We start from the raw sequence: 16,627 nt of genomic DNA on the forward strand, positions 1-16,627 counted from the left end.
GTACCCGCAGTGGATTGGGTCAGCGAATTCCTCCGCCAAATTGCAGACCCATAGGGCTAGGGAGGAGTTGTCCAGGGATCGGAATATATGGAATCTCCTGGGAGAGAAAGCGCACAGTTTTACCTCGACCTAGGGAAAGGGCGCTAGGTGCAAGCGATCGACCCGGCCAGTCCATCAGCGTGTTACCAAGTTCTACCGGCTCGGACCTGAGAAAACACGGGACGATACTGACTCAACCCTGAGATTGTAAAATCTCGCAAATGTATTAGGTGTTGCCCAACCCGCTGCTCTATATATGTCTGCCAGGGAGGTGCCCCTGGCCAGTGCCCACGAGGAAGCACCACTCCTTGTTGAGTGTGCTGGGCCAATGAAATTGCGTCCATCACCCAGTGGGAAAGCCTCTGTTTGGAGACAGCATTCCCTTTCCGCTTTCCATCAAAGCAGAAAAAGAGCTGCTCAGAACGTCTAAAGCTCTGCGTGCGGTCCAAGTGGGTAAGCAAAGCACAGCAAGGAAGGGGCTGGGTCTGCCTCCTCCCGCGGCAGCACTTGCAGGTTCACTACCTGGTCTCTGAAGGGCGTGGTAGGAACCTTGGCACATAGCCCGGTCGCAGTCTTAGGATCCCATGTGTGTAAGCCGGACCGAACTCCAAGCAAGTGTCGCTAACAGAGAATGCTTGCAGGTCCCCGACCCTCTTGATGGAGGTGAGCGAGATCAGCAGGGCAGACTTTAGAGAGAGGGCCCTGAGTCCACCCCCCCGGCTCAAAAGGGGGGTCTCTGAAGGCCTGCGAGGACCACTGAGAGATCCCAGGAGGGGAACAGTCTTGGCCGGGAAGGATTTAACCTCCGGGCGCCTCTTAGGAACCTGATGATTAAGTCGTGCTTACCCAAAGACTTGCCGTCTACTGCGTCGTGGTGGGCCGCGATAGCAGCAACATACACCTTCAAGGTGGAAGGGGACAGCCTCCCCTCCAACGTCTCCTGCAGGAATAAGAGCACTGACCTCTGTGGGTCTTCAGCCCGGGAAGAACACCAATTTGCGAACAAGCGCCACTTCAGGGCATAAAGTTGCCTGGTAGAGGGGGCTCTGGCTTGGCTGATCGTGTCTACGACAGCAGGTGGTAGACCAGCTAGATCTTCCTCATCCCGTCCAGGGACCAGACATGGAGGTTCCAGAGTTCTGGGTGCGGATGCCCGTGCATGCCCCGTCCCTGAGAAAGAAGGTCATTCCTCAGGGGAATTCGCCAGGGAGGGGCTGTCACGAGGAGTACGAGGTCCGAGAACCAGGCCCGGGTGAACCAGTAGGGAGCCACTAGGGTGACTTGTTCCTCATCCTCCCTGACCTTGCACAGCACCTGTGCAAGAGGGCTCACTGGGGGAAATGGCCCCCCGAGGGCCAGCTGTGTGCCAGTGCGTCTGCCCTGAGGGGAGCCTTTGTTCAGGCATGCCAGAGAGGGCAGTGGGAGGTCTCTCGGGAGGCAAACAGGTCTACCTGAGTCTTGCCGAATCATTCCCAAATCAGCTGAGCTTACTGGGTTGAAGCCTCCACTCTCCACCAGGCCAGCGTTGTCGGGCCAGCGCGTATGCTACCACATTGAGGTCACCGGGGATGTGAGTGGTGCGCAGCGACTTGAGGAGACGACGGGCGAGTCGCGATATGTAGCGGGAGCGTACGCCGCCTTGGCGATTTATGTACGCTACCGCGGTGGTGCTGTCTGACCTGACTAGGACATTTTTGTCTCTAACTAACGGGAGAAACTTCAAAGAAAACAGTCAGCAACTCTAGGCAATTGATGTGCCAGCGCAGCAGTGCCCCTTTCCAAAGGCCCGCGGCTGCGTGGACATGGTGCCCTGACCCGATCTGGAGGCGTCGGACATGACCAGGACGCGTCGGGACACCTGCTGCAAGGGCACTCCAGCCCGCAAAAAGCAGAGGTCTGTCCAGGGTTTAAAATGTTTGGCGGCAGGCGGGGGTGATCATCACCCGGTGCGTGCCGTGGAGCCATGCTCGTCTCGGGCTAGAGTCTAAAGCCAGTGCTGAAGCGGTCTCAAATGTATCAACCCCAGAGGTGTGACCGCCGCGGAGTATGCCATATGCCCCAGGAGCCTCTGGAAAAGTTTTAAAGGGACCGTTGTGCCTGGCCTGAAGGTGGAGAGGCATTCCAGCACTGACTGCGCACGCTCGTTGGTGAGACGTGCTAAAATTGAAACTGTCTAAATCCATGCTGAGAAAAGAGATGCTCTGAACCGGGGTGAGCTTGCTTTTTTCGCGGTTGACCTGAAGCCGCAAACGGCTGAGGTGCCTGAGCACCTGGTCTCTGTGAGTGCATAGTAACTCTCGGAAGTGTGCCAGAATGAGCCAGTCATCGAGGTAATTGAGTATGCAGATGCCAGCTTCTCGGAGCAGGGCAAGGGCTGCTTCTGCGACTTTCGTGAAGATGCGAGGGGACAGAGACATGCCGAGGGGGAGGACTTTGTACTGATACGGCTGGCCGTCAAACGCGAACCGTAAGAAGGGTCGGTGTCGAGGCAGAATTGAGACGTGAAAGTACGCGTCCTTCAAGTCTACCGCTGCAAACCATTCTAGATGCAAGTTAAGATGTGTTTTTGCATGAGAATTTTGAATGGGAGTTTGTGCAAGGCCCGGTTGAAAACTCACAAGTCCAAGATCGGTCGTAAGCCGCCGCCTTTCTTGGGTACGATGAAGTAAGGGCTGTAGAAACCCTTCTTCATCTCGGGACAGATTCTATCATGTCTTTGAGTAAGAGAGTAGCGATTTCTGCGCACAGGGATTTGGCATGCTCGCCGTGTACTGCCGTAAAGCGGACACCCGCGAAGAGGGTGGGGGCCTGACAAACTCAATTGCGTAACCGAGTCGAATGGTCCGGGCCAGCCAGCATGACGGTTGGGAAGTGAAAGCCACACATCCAAGTTCCGTGCTAGGAGCACCAAAGGGACCATTATTTTTGACGTACCCGGCAGGGGCGGAGCAGTGGGGCGGAGCAGGTAGTATGGCGTTGGGAGGCGCAGACGCGTCCCGAGGCTCTGGTGCTCAGAAAAGACTCTAAGCACTTACCTGTCTCCGCACACCCGGCAGGGGGCGGGTTAGTGACAGAGGAGGAGGTCCTGTAGCGGCGTCCTCTTGACTCAGTCAGAACCGGCCGGCCGGGGAACAGTCGTGGGACTTAGGGTGGGGGTCCAGCATGCCGGGACTGTTGAGGTGTGGCGGCAGAGTGCAGTGAGAACAGCATTTGCGGGCCAGGTGACCCAGAAAGAGCAAATTGCTCTATTATGGAAAAACGTGCAAAAAATACCTTTAACTGAAGGTTCTCTTCCCGGCCCTCCACCGGGGGATGGATTGGTCTGTTTACCAACTCCGGAGCAAATGTCTCGATCTCTGGGTCATCTGTCTCAGGAGCGCTTGGAAGCCTTCCGGGTCCTCGAATGGGTCCATGAGATGGGGGCGTGCGCTTCCTGTGGGGTGCTCGACGCTGGGGCTGAGAGCTGGGCCCACTCTTGGTTGAGGCAGAGTAGCAAGTTTTTTTTTAAGCCACAGGAGGACGCCCTCACATTCGCGGTACCCGGGAAAGCAAAGCGGACCTCTGTGCGTCAGGCTCAGACTGGGCGAGCAGACCCAAAGGTGGCGGCCCAGGGGAGTCATAACGCTCTCTGATGCAGCGGCGATGTCGTCATCCAATTCTGGGAGCTCAAGGGACTGGCCAGCTGGCCGTGAAGTGGGCCGCACTCATCCCGAGCTCGGTCAGAAGCAAGCAAGCTTGCCGGGGAGGCGGGTGGTTCAAGGGGATTTACCCGGCGAACGGAGCCCCGTCATTATCCCCAAATCGCTTTCATCTCCCGTGGCGCCTGCCTCAATCCTGTAGGAAGGAGGCGAGGCAAGGGGGTGCGGCTGAAGTGGCTTTCTCTCATGACAAAAGAAAGCCGCGACCGCAATGCTGCCATGGCTATCTTCTCACACTGAGAAAATAAACCATTCATAAAACGCTGCCTGAGTGTAATCGCAGTCCAGGCACGCAAGGCAGATTTTATGACCGTCAGTGGTGGGGAGAAATCAACCGCATCCAGAAACTACACAGCGGCGGAAAAACGTCTATAAAAAGACGCATCCTGAAAAGGACGTTCAATGCCAGTTGTGTATTTGCTCTTTTAGAGAACCTATCTCTTTTAGAGAAAATAACTCTTTTAACTGTGCTGTCGAAGCCCCCAGGGGCAAACTGCACTGTCGTGCAGAGAAGGAGAAAGCCACTGAAGTGCTCCAACAGCAGGCAGCGTCAGAGGAACATGAACGGGTGTGTAACTCGCGGCTGACTGCCTAAATGACCATCGGCTCCGAAGAAAATTTCTGAATGAACTCGACTTATTTGCCCACTTTTATACCCGTCTGTCCGGGGGCGGGATATGCAAATACTGTCTGTAATTCCCATTGGCCTTTTTTCATAGATCAGAGGCATATTCGGCGCACAAGAGAGACCCCTAGTGTCGCTTCTTCGACACAACGTCGAAGTGAGCGACAGACTGTGAACAGATTTCACAAAAATTTCACTTGGTAATTTATGTTATGCTTGCAAATTAAGATTTGCTTAGAATTTACCCACCCAAGGTAATTTATTCAGGCCACCCAAGATGTGTATAACTTACTTTGTTCTGCTGAACAAAATTTGAAGATTTTTAGAAGAACATATTAGCTTTTTTTTTTTTTTTTTAGAGTAAATGTGCACCAAAACTCCAAAAACAAAGACATATTCAATGAACTCCAGTGTTAAAAGACATCCAAACAACTCCAGTGGTTGAATAAATGTTCTCTGAAGCAATTCAGTGGGTTTCCATTGCAGCCACAGTTACAACACTGTGTCTCCAGGTGCTCGCGCACTTCTTGTTTTGTAAGATGGTTGTGTCCTCATCAGCAAACATTGGTTCCACTTTAATCACGGAGGCCTGACACTCTCACCTAAACATAACATGGAGCTCAGGTGGATCTTGTATATCTTTTCTGTTTTCAAATGATCTAACTAATATCAGGGTGGGTGCTGTTCCATATATTTTAACTTTGTTAAAAATTCGCAGAATATGTACACCCTCCTGCATGTCTGCGGTTTGTTATATGCAGTTTGTGTAGGTGGCCAGATTGTGGCCGTGTTTTCTTTTCTTGTAGTGAGTCAATTAATAAACGTATGACTGAATAAATACATTAATACATTTCCAAAAGTAAATGCATGCATTTTATGAAAAATAGTTAATTGTGTCTTTAGAAAATATTGAATTGAACTTGTGTGAATAAAAGGCTACAGCACTTGTCAAATGTGGGCACACATAGACCCATATATCTAAACTTTGACTCGACTCTTTAAGATTAAGATTATGCACTATTTACTAGATACCTTGGTCATTTGAACAGTTGAAATGACAATTTTCCTGTCTTTTCCGGCATGATATGTGATCTAAATAAAATTAATTTGTCACCAATAAAATATTTAAAGAAACCTAACCCCCTTATATCTATTAAAAAGTTATAAATATTCACAGGAAGTGTGGTGTGAAAGTTTAGTTGACTGCAAGGAATCCATTGAATAGCGCTATGGACCTATTACACAGAATGTAGCGAAGGGCTACCTAAGACACTGTAGGGCTAGTTTCGGATAGCAGTGAACCAAGTGTGTCGGTCAGAACACTACGGAGGGAGTATCACCTTATTATTATTCATTGTCACAAGTATGCAAGTATCAACATCAGAGGGAGAAGTCAGCCTTTACATCCACATTAGTCAGTGTCTGCTTAACAAGATATGAGCTTGATGACTGCTGTGAACCCTAGAGGGTTTGAGGATTAGAGTCAACAAAGGCCCTTTGCGGTATCCAGGGGGAATGGGTTTCCTTAGAATAGTATGAGCCTTTTGGAATGGTTGCAGATGAGCATGCTAGGACTGGTGGGAATGATGAGATGTGGAAGATGTTAAGCACAATTAGAGGAGGAACATGTAATAAAGTCCTTCATTTGATGAGCCTTGACTTAACCAGCAGGAGTTTGACGCATAAGCGGGCTGGGTTGTATATCAGCTTGCGTAGGTTTGGATTTGTATGAGTGTGTTTGAGAGTGGTTACTCTGCAACAGACAAAGAACAGAGCTCTAATAACAGCAATCACATTACACATCACCAGAGCATTCACATACGAACTATAGGCTGCTCCCCTTACACGATAACATAATGATGCATGAACACTTGTTATAACATCTTTCATTGCGTTTACCATCATTATTTACCCACATGACCTACTATAACATTATGAACATTATAATTCTTAACATTGTAGATGTTGTAGAACAGTCCCAGCCATGGTTAGCGCAACAGCATTCCCTTAAGTGACCTTTTGCATAGCAAAAAAAGATTGCGAGCAATTTGCTCCTGTAAAAGGTTCGTCCCTCAATCTGAAGGAGGGCATTCTACATCCTCCTTGGGGTTTGGGATGGCTGGAAGAGTAATAAGTCAGGCTACTGGCCTGGTGTACACTTTGTCTTTGACTTGCACATCTGCGGATCGCACATGACCATCTGCACTTTGATCACTCTACCGAATGGCCAGAGAGCTCTGGGGAACTGAGGGTCCATCACCAGGACAACTGAATCCACTGTGAGGTCGGCTGGGGTGCCATTCCACTTCTGTCTACATTGTCGGGGGACATGCTGTTGAAGGACTCTTGAAGCTCCTTCTCCCCTGCTTTAAAGTTTGTACCCTGATCCGAAAAGATCTCAGCTGGAGTCCCTCGGCAGGCGATGAACCGCCTGAGGCTCATTAGGAAGGAGTCCGAATCCATACCATGCAGAAGGCCCAGATGCACCGCCCTGGTGGTAAGACATTTATAGATGATGCCCCATCTTTTCTCTGATCGGCATCCTAGTTTGACTTGTAAAGGCCAGAAGCAATCGACACCTGTGGAGTAGAACGCCGGCTTATAAAGGCACAGACGGGCAGATCTTCGGGACTGACGGCTTGGATTTCCATCTTCGACACACCTCACATTGGTATTACACCCTCCGAATCGCCTCCCTTCCGTGAAGGATCCAGAAGGTTCGGCGCATCTCAGAGAATACTCGCTCCAGGCCTGGGTGACAGAGATGAGCATCGTAGTCCTGAATAAGTAGTTTCATGGCTGGATGCAAGGGATCCAGGACGATAGGGTCCTTGAAAGCAGGATCTAACCATTCAGCCCGTCTGAGCCTCCCTCCGACCCGTATGATTCCCTCGTATTGGTCCAGCTCTGGGGATAAAGTAAGTATACGGCTAACCCTGCTTTCCCTAACTTAAGGTGATGTAACTCCTCTGGGAAGCACTCAGACTGTACCTTCTGAAAGATCGTCATCTCAGTCTGCCTGTAGTCCGCTGCTGTCAGAGATCCCTCTCGGTTCGCCGCCCCATGCGACTCCTGTGCTACAGCCTCGACCATACTCTTCCAAGAGGGGTACGGTTGGCCCTGTGAGATCCCTTGTACATCAACTTTAGCTATCACCCCACATGAAGTCAGCTTCTTGTACTCTGTGATATCCTAGTCAGGGAACTCTCTTGGCGAGGATGGCCATTCAGCACGTCCTTTGAGGAGGAAGGACAGCCATTGGCTCCAGCGGTTATGCTCTGCCAACTCTGCTAAGGTCTTCCCTCATGTGACATCATCTGCCGGATTCTGGGCAGAGTCTACGTATCACCAGACACTCTCCCCAGTGAGCTCCTGAATCTCAGCCACACGAGTACCCACAAAGACTTTGAAGCGGCATGACTTACACTGCAACCAGGTTAAAACCATTGTCGAGTCACTCCAGAAGATTGTCTATTCTGTCTTTATAGTCAGTTCTCTTTTGATCATCTTTGCAAGTTGGGCCGCTGTCAAAGCACCACTCAGCTCTAGACGGGAAATTGAATGCTGCCGCGGGGTGCTACCCTGGATCTAGCTGCAAGAAATGCCAGGTAGACTCATCCCTGTATGCGGGTATCCTCCATTCTCAAGTAGGACACTGATCCGTAGGCCCTTTCAGAGGCATCACTGAATACGTGGATTTGCCTAGAGGTGACCCTCTGATCGGTATGGGCTGGAGCTTAAGGTCTGGGCACTGAGATGCTGGACAACAAGTGTAACTCAGTCTCCCACTTCTTCCATGCATTCTGCAGGTCTTGAGGGACTGGGTCATCCCAGTCACGTGGCCTGTCCCACATGCTCTGGACGTTCATCTTGGCACGGGTCGTATAGGGTAAGATGAATCCCAAGGGATCATATTGTCGAGCCAGCACTTTGTATGCGTTTCTCGTCGTCAATGCTCCATATTCCAGAGGTCGGCTTCTGTACCCTAAAGTGTCAGACTCCCAGTTCCAGCTAAGTCCAAGGGTTGGTTCTGACAGGCCAGGTTCATTGTGCGAGAGCCATCGCTCCATGCTGTCAGACCTCGCCTCCATAGGTAGGAGCCTAAGGACATTGGGTAGGTTGCAAGCCCACTGGTGGATCTCGAACACTCCAGAAGCAAGGACTTCCCGGATCTGGTCCACCAGCTTCTTGGCTTCAGTGGCTGTGTGCACACTATGAAGGCAGTTATCCACATAGAAACATTGCTCCACTGAATGTCTGACTCCATCTCCTGACCTGCTGTGATCTCACGCATGCAGTTGGAGAGCAAAGAAGGCGCAGCAAGGTGAGCATGTAGTGCCAAATGGCAGGACCTACCACTCGAAGATATTGGGGGGTACATCTCGCTTCACGTCCCTCCAGACACACCTGAGGAGCGATCGGTCTTCTGGTAAGAGCCGAACTTGGTGGAACATGCTTCTGATGTCACCACTGACTGCTACTGCATATTGCCTGAAGCATAGTAGGACTCCCAGAAGAGAGGCTCCCAATGTTGGTCCGGGAAGGAGAGCGCTGTTCAGGCTTCGACCGTGGTATCGGTAAGAGCAGTTGAAGACCAGGCGAGTCTTTGCGTTGTGGCTCACCAAGTGGTGGGGTATGTACCACGACTCCTCTGTGGCTGAGGCTTCCCTTGGGTCAGTCTTCTTGACTGCTCCCGATTCCACAAGCTTGCGAATCACAGCACAGTATTCTTCAGCCTGTTGAGGGTCCCTATCCAAGCGTCTCTACAGACTTCTGAGGCTTGGTAGGACAACTTAGATGCTCTGATTGGGAGAATGCCTTGTGTCCGTAGCAGTGGAGTGGCATACCTGAGGACCCCTGTGACTTCTATTCGCCTCGTCTTGGTCTCCAGATGCTCCACCACCTCCTTATCCTGCTTTGATCTCATCACCAGCCTCTCGTTCTGGTAAGGCAGGGTGTCCATCCTCCAGAGCTTCTCCACGTTCTGCATCAGTTCCATTGTCTGAGGTGAGACACTGGTGAATAGACACAGTCTGGAGCACGTCACCCCCCGGACAAGATGTGCTGGTCCTTGGAGTGTCCATCCCATTCTCTTGTGAATGGCGGTCAGTCCTCCAGGAGGGCCCAGTCTAACCGGCTCAAATGGGGTCAGCAGATGTGGGTAATCGGCTCCGATCAGCACGAGTGGCTTGACATGATCAAATGGCTCAAGGGGAAGATCCACCAATTGCTTATATTTACTCTTCAGGCTGGTGATAGGGTATGAGTTGTCTGCTAAGCAGAGGTGTTGTGAGGTGAATGCCTCCACTATCCAGAAGGTTCTCCTGGGATTTGTGGGGGATGAGATGCTGAATGAGACAGAGGATCCCTTCAGAATCTAAACTTCCTGCTGAATCGTGTGGAGAGCAAGGTCCTCTGGTTTCTTGTGAAGGTCTAGTTTGTCAGCAGCCTCTGAAAGGAGCATTGTATGATCCAATCCATCGTCCAGAATGGCGTACGTATCCAGTGTCCTGTCTCTGTTACGCAGGAACACTCTTTCAGCAGGACCCGTGAGGACACAGATGGTCTGTCCATATAGAGAACTTCTGTACTGGTGCTCACAGACAGCTCTCTGTCCTCGGCTGCTCTACCTTGGGGCGTGTGTTGGCATCATACAAGACTCTCAGATGCTTCCCTTGACACTCTTCGCAGAGCCTCTTGAGGTCACATTGCGCCGCTTGATGTGCTCTCCCACATCTCCTAGCTCTGATCCACTCTATGACTTCCTCTCTAGTGAGTTTTCGAATATCTGGACACTTATTCAAGAAGTGCTCCGTGCCCTCTCAATACAGACAGTAGGGTTTCGCCTTGCCCTTCCATTTTGGCTCGGATGAGCTCTGACACACTTGCTTGGTCACTCGGTTTAGCTTACCACTCTCGGCTCCATGTAGCACCATAGCTGCTGGCTTACTGCATCATTTGACTCTGTGAGCCAGTGGCCCTTGGGCATGAATGTCTGAGGGATCGTCGTAATCTTGACACCAGGACTCGTACCGGAGCCATTTCACCATGTTGTGCAGCGTATGAGTATGTCCAGTGTGTTGGAGCATCTGATGCCTAAAGTTTGTCCTCATTTCAATTGGAAGCTTGGTGAGGAGTCGGCTACATGTGAGCCGCATCTCAGCTCAACTTCGCCATCTGGGCCCAGTGTTGGAGCATACCCATGAGTGACTGAATGTGCAGAGAGAATCTTTCAAAGGCAGCAATATCTCCTCTTCGGACCTCGGGCGAGTCCATAACTGCAGCAATTCTTTTTAATACTACATGGTGCAGTTGGCCGAACATCTCATTCAGAGCTGCCATGGTGTCTGAGTAAGGCATTGGTGAGTTTATGTACGAGTCGGCGATGAGACAGGCCTCCTCTAGTCTCAGATGATCCACAAGAATTTGATACTTGAAGAGCTCTGTGGTATCAGCGGGTAGCAGGATTGCAAGGGCTAATTTCAGCCGAGAGAACTCCATGGGGTCCTTATGGATGAAAAGGGGGATTTTAGGTGTGGGGACCCTGTACTCTCTTCCTTCTAAAGTTGTCGCTACTGGCAAGAACTGTCTGCTTCGGGAGGGGCCCGAATGATTCACATCAGGCCTAACTGGGTATGAAGGTGAGGGTCCTACTTCAGCATGATTCATGCTGGACTGCAGATGAGGGAGGGGTGAGAAGGATTCTGGCCATTGAGTGCGGGGCTGGACGTCATACTGTTCACGACCTCGTCTAGTCTGAGGAGGGTCCAAGCCCCGAGGTGTAGAATGCTGGTGAGTGTGGCCTGCGATACTGGATGCTGCGCTGTCTCTCATGAGCTGTAGCTCACTCATCATTCGGTCTATGATAATGACCACTTGCGGCTCCTTGCCGATCGCAGACATTGGAGGGTATGTGGAGGAGAGCAATGGTGGAGGTGGTAGTTCATCATCCTCTAGTGCTACGGAGTCATAAGGTAATGGGGGGCGGGGGAGGGTTGTGGTGGCACTGGCCATCGTTCTGAGGACTGGTCCTGTCACGCTGCTCTGGGCACTCTGCCTGAGGCTGTGAATGGACGTGATACCTTCATAATGTCCTGAGGTGAGGTGGAACTGTATTGAAGGCTCCATCCAGTCCATTGGTTTGTCACACTTTCTTTGTATAACCCGTTCGGCTCGATTCCATACTCAGTGTAGGGCATAGAAGTATGTGGCCCTCCTAGGCTTGCAACGTTGAAGCTCTCATCGAAGCTTTGGGAGTAATCGTCCTGCGTGCTGTGGAGGTTACTCCACCTCACACGAGGCTGTGAGCTCCACCCTTCCCCTCTAGGCATGTGTTGTGTTGGGCTGGCCCATAATGGGCCGCGTATCTTCGGACACACTGCTCTGACCTCATAATCCTTCAAATAGGACGGCTGCCTTAACTGCCGTTTGGGCCGAGTGTGTGGGGCCCATGACGCTCGTCACTCTGTTGCATGCTCCCAGCACAGCTGCTATCCGGCTCGAAGGACCACAAATGTAGCGAAGGGCTACTTAAGATGCTGTAGGGCTAGTTTCGTATAGCAGTGAATCAGGTGTGTCGGTCAGAACACTACAGAGGGAGTATCACCTTATTATTATTCATTGTCACAAGTATGCAAGTATCAACATCAGAGGGAGAAGTCAGCCTTTACATCCACATTAGTCAGTATCTGCTTAACAAGTGATATGAGCTTGAGGACTGCAGTGAACTCTAGAGGCTTTGAGGATTAGAGTCAACAAGGGCCCTTTGCGGTATCAAGCGGGAATGGGTTTCCTTAGATTAGTATGAGCCTTTGGAATGGTTGCAGATGAGCATGCTAGGACTGGTGGGAATGATTAGATGTGGAGAGGTTAAGCATCAGAGGGAGAAGGAACATGTAATAAAGTCCTTCATTTGATGAGCCTTGACTTAACCAGCAGGAGTTTGACGCATAAGCGGGCTGGGTTGTATATCAGCTTGCGTAGGTTTGGATTTGTATGAGTGTGTTTGAGAGTGGTTACTCTGCAACAGACAAAGAGCAGAGCTCTAATAGCAGCAATCACCATTACACATCACCAGACCATTCACATACAAACTATAGGCTGCTCCCCTTACACAATAACACAATGATGCATGAACACTTGTTATAACATCTTTCATTGCGTTTACCATCATTATTTACCCACATGAACTACTATAACATTATGAACATTATAATTCTTATCGTTGTAGATCGGCACATAAATTAGCAGAGCTAGCACGGATTAATTAACATTATCACGTAACATTACACAGCCGATAACTTTATAATTACTGATAACAACGAACATAACTCAGAGTACATAGTAGGATTAATCATACTCACTCAAATAAGACGCACATGAACACAAGATACGTCCAAACTGAGGCTGATCATAACTTTAATGCATGTCAGCGCGAACTAATCTTTTGTTGTTCTGTTTTGTTTTGTTTGTATGTTCTTCTTTTCTTAGTGAATAGCGCCACTTCTGAACTCACACGCTACGTGCATCCATAATAACAGTCCCAGCTATGGTTAGCGCGACAACTCTCATACATTCTCTTACTTAAGTGACCTTTTGCACACAGAATGTGTCCTCAGTTATTAATATCGTAAATCTAGTTTTTTATATTTGATTTTTATTTTTTTTTATATTTATAAGACTATACTTTTTTATATTACATTGATATAAAAAATTAGTTAACGCTATTGCGAGGGTCGCTTTGTTTCGTTTCGAAGGCTGCATGCTAGGTTGGAAGCGTCATTTGAAGGCTGCAGTATGCCAAGCGTCCTCCTTTAAACAAGCCTTGTTTAAAAGAGATGTTCTTCTTAGGACAAATGGAAATGGAACATAACATGGTTGCTATGACAGCACGACAGTCTTTAACAAGCGCGTAAGCTTTGAGTGAGAAGGGAATAAGTTTCGAATTGTGTAAATTTCAATTATAGACTTTTGAATTTGAATTATAAGTGTGATTTTGCCAAATGTAATATTACGTTGTATTTTAAATAGGTCTGAATTTGAAAATTTTAAACTCCAATCTTGGACATTTCATATTTAACCAAGTTGAATTGTTTTTTTTTATGGCACAATTTTATAAATATGTATTTTCAAACAGCAAATTTTTGGCTCTGAATTCTTACACTGTAAATATTCAGTTTTAAAAAATACAGCTTCAAGTTTTCAAGATGAAGAAGAAATTCAGAAAACCAAATTCAATATTCTAAAATTCAAACCGCAGAAATTCAGATCTACAGAAAGTGGGTCAGAGATCAAGCTTCCGTGTTCCACAGGGAAGAGTAGAGGGTTTCGGAAAAGTCAAACGGAGCATTTTGGCCAATAGGTTGGTTTCACGTGACGTCACGCTGCTGCATCGCGAGAGCGCGCAATTCAGATGGAGGGCAGGAAGTGAAATAGCTGAGGATCTGCCGTCTGGCAAAATGATAATGTTTTGTGTAGTTTACGGCTGCTCCAATCGTTCTAATCGAGAAAAGGGAAAGGGTTTTTAATAGAGTACCGAAGATTGTCACTCATAAAGGTGAGAAATGTAAAAAGCTCACAGAACAACGCCGTAAAAGGTGGATTTTTAACGTACGTCTGCGGTCGGGAGGAGCAGAGTCTGTTAATGCCCGTGTCTGCAGCGACCACTTCGTCGGAGGTATGTTAGCTAGCCAACGTGTTTTTTGTGTCTGTGTTTATATAGCATTAGGTTGTCATTAAATGCTCATTTACTTAGTAATGCTTATTAAGTTACCGGTAGTCCAATATGGACTTCATTGGGGCTTTTTAGGTTGCCCTAGCGCTTTGGGTGACGTTGAGTCGGTAAATTGGGCTCCGACGGTCAACCTAGGTTACCAAAAAACTAAGCCCAAATCAGAGGCGTCTCTTAAACGAGAGCAAAGGATGAAGATCAAGGAAGACCAACAAAGACGGTCGGAATGTGCAGATGTTGGATCTCCAACAGACAGATCTGACGCAGACAGCCGAAAGCTCAGAACCGAAGCAGCCAGCTGACAACAACCCACAATCAGAGGGGATCAGTGGGAATGGGACATTAAATGATAAAGGTAAATTATTGTACTAAGATGTGTAACCGGCATTATTATTCATTGTTATTAATAATTATTAATTGTTACAAATGTTGACCAGAAAACTTGTATGTTTGAAAAAAGATTACTTCACAACAATTCACATAATTCATATTAACTAAAATCACTCTGTATAATTGGACCAGAGAACTTGCATGTTTGTAAAAAGGTTGTCAAAAAGATAACTTCACAACAATTCACATAATTCATATTCATGAATTAACTAATTATGCTCCCCACTGATATGTTGCAGGCTATGTAGATGCCGGATGCCAGACTGAGCTAACAATGGATGACATTGAGAAGATGGAGGATGTTCTGAGACAAAACACCCCATGTCACTGACATATCTTGTGCCTGGGGAGGGAGAGTCAGCGATAAACAGATCACAATAGAGAGTGGCCTCCTAAAAAACCTGTTACCTGGAGATATTGTCCTAGCAGACCGTGGGTTCAATATTGGTGATAGTGTGGGATTTTACTGTGCTTCACTACAGTGACCTGCATTTACCAAGGGGAGAAAACAGCTGTCAGCGTATGAGGTGGCAGACACAAGAAAAATAGCGAATTTGCGTATTCATGTTGAGAGAGTTATCGGTTTAGTCAGAAGAAAATATCAGATTCTGCAAAGCAGGGCTATGCCCATAGAGCACATGGCAACAAAACAAGGTGAGGCACTAGCATTGATTGACAAGATTGGGGTTATTTGCTGCGTCTTGTCTAATCTTTCGGAGTCTATTGTCCCATTGGAGTAAGGAGGAGGGAGGGATAGGGATAATAATCAGTCAGTCCAGTACCTGAGTCCTCACACATGTAGTGTCCAATACCTGATCCCTGCTTCTTGGCTCTGATGAAAATAAGTAAGAGGACATGGAGTAGTAGTACCTGAGCCCCGACACATATCAGTCTGTTAATATGTTTTCAACAAGTGTAATACTTCTATCCACTAGTCCAATTGTACTGGCTATATGTATTATACAGGTGAAACTCGAAAAATTAGAATATCGTGCAAAAGTTCATTAATTTCAGTAATTCAACTTAAAAGGTGAAACTAATATATTAAATAGACTCATTACAAGCAAAGTAAGATATTTCAAGCCTTTATTTTATATAATTTTGATGATTATGGCTTACAGCTTATGAAAACCCCAAATTCGGAATCTCAGAAAATTAGAATATTGTGAAAAGGTTCAGTATTCTAGGCTCAAAGTGTCACACTCTAATCAGCTAAACACCTGCAAAGGGTTCCTGAGCCTTTAAATGGTCTCTCAGTCTGGTTCAGTTGAATACACAATCATGGGGAAGACTGCTGACCTGACAGTTGTGCAGAAAACCATCACTGACACCCTCCACAAGGAGGGAAAGCCTCAAAAGGTAATTGCAAAAGAAGTTGGATGTTCTCAAAGTGCTGTATCAAAGCACATTAATAGAAAGTTAAGTGGAAGGGAAAAGTGTGGAAGAAAAAGGTGCACAAGCAGCAGGGATGACCGTAGCCTGGAGAGGATTGTCAGGAAAAGGCCATTCAAATGTGTGGGGAGCTTCACAAGGAGTGGACTGAGGCTGGAGTTACTGCATCAAGAGCCACCACACACAGACGGGTCCTGGACATGGGCTTCAAATGTCAAACGTCTTACCTGGGCTAAAGAAAAAAAGAACTGGTCTGTTGCTCAGTGGTCCAAAGTCCTCGTTTCTGATGAGAGCAAATTTTGCATCTCATTTGGAAACCAAGGTCCCAGAGTCTGGAGGAAGAATGGAGAGGCACACAATCCAAGATGCTTGAAGTCCAGTGTGAAGTTTCCACAGTCTATGTTGGTTTGGGGAGCCATGTCATCGGCTGGTGTTGGTCCATTAAGTCCAGAGTCAACGCAGCCGTCTACCGGGACATTTTAGAGCACTTCATGCTTCCTTCAGCAGACAAGCTTTATGGAGATGCTGACTTCATTTTCCAGCAGGACTTGGCACCAAAAGTACACTGACACTGACACTTGACACTGCCAAAAGTACCAAAACCTGGTTCAATGACCATGGTATTACTGGCTTGATTGGCCAGCAAACTCGCCTGACCTGAACCCCATAGAGAATCTATGGGGCATTGCCAAGAGAAAGATGAGAGACATGAGACCAAACAATGCAGAAGAGCTGAAGGCCGCTATTGAAGCA

The sequence above is a fragment of the Xyrauchen texanus genome, chromosome 21 (genome assembly GCF_025860055.1).
Source record: "Xyrauchen texanus isolate HMW12.3.18 chromosome 21, RBS_HiC_50CHRs, whole genome shotgun sequence".
Lineage (NCBI taxonomy): Eukaryota > Metazoa > Chordata > Actinopteri > Cypriniformes > Catostomidae > Xyrauchen > Xyrauchen texanus.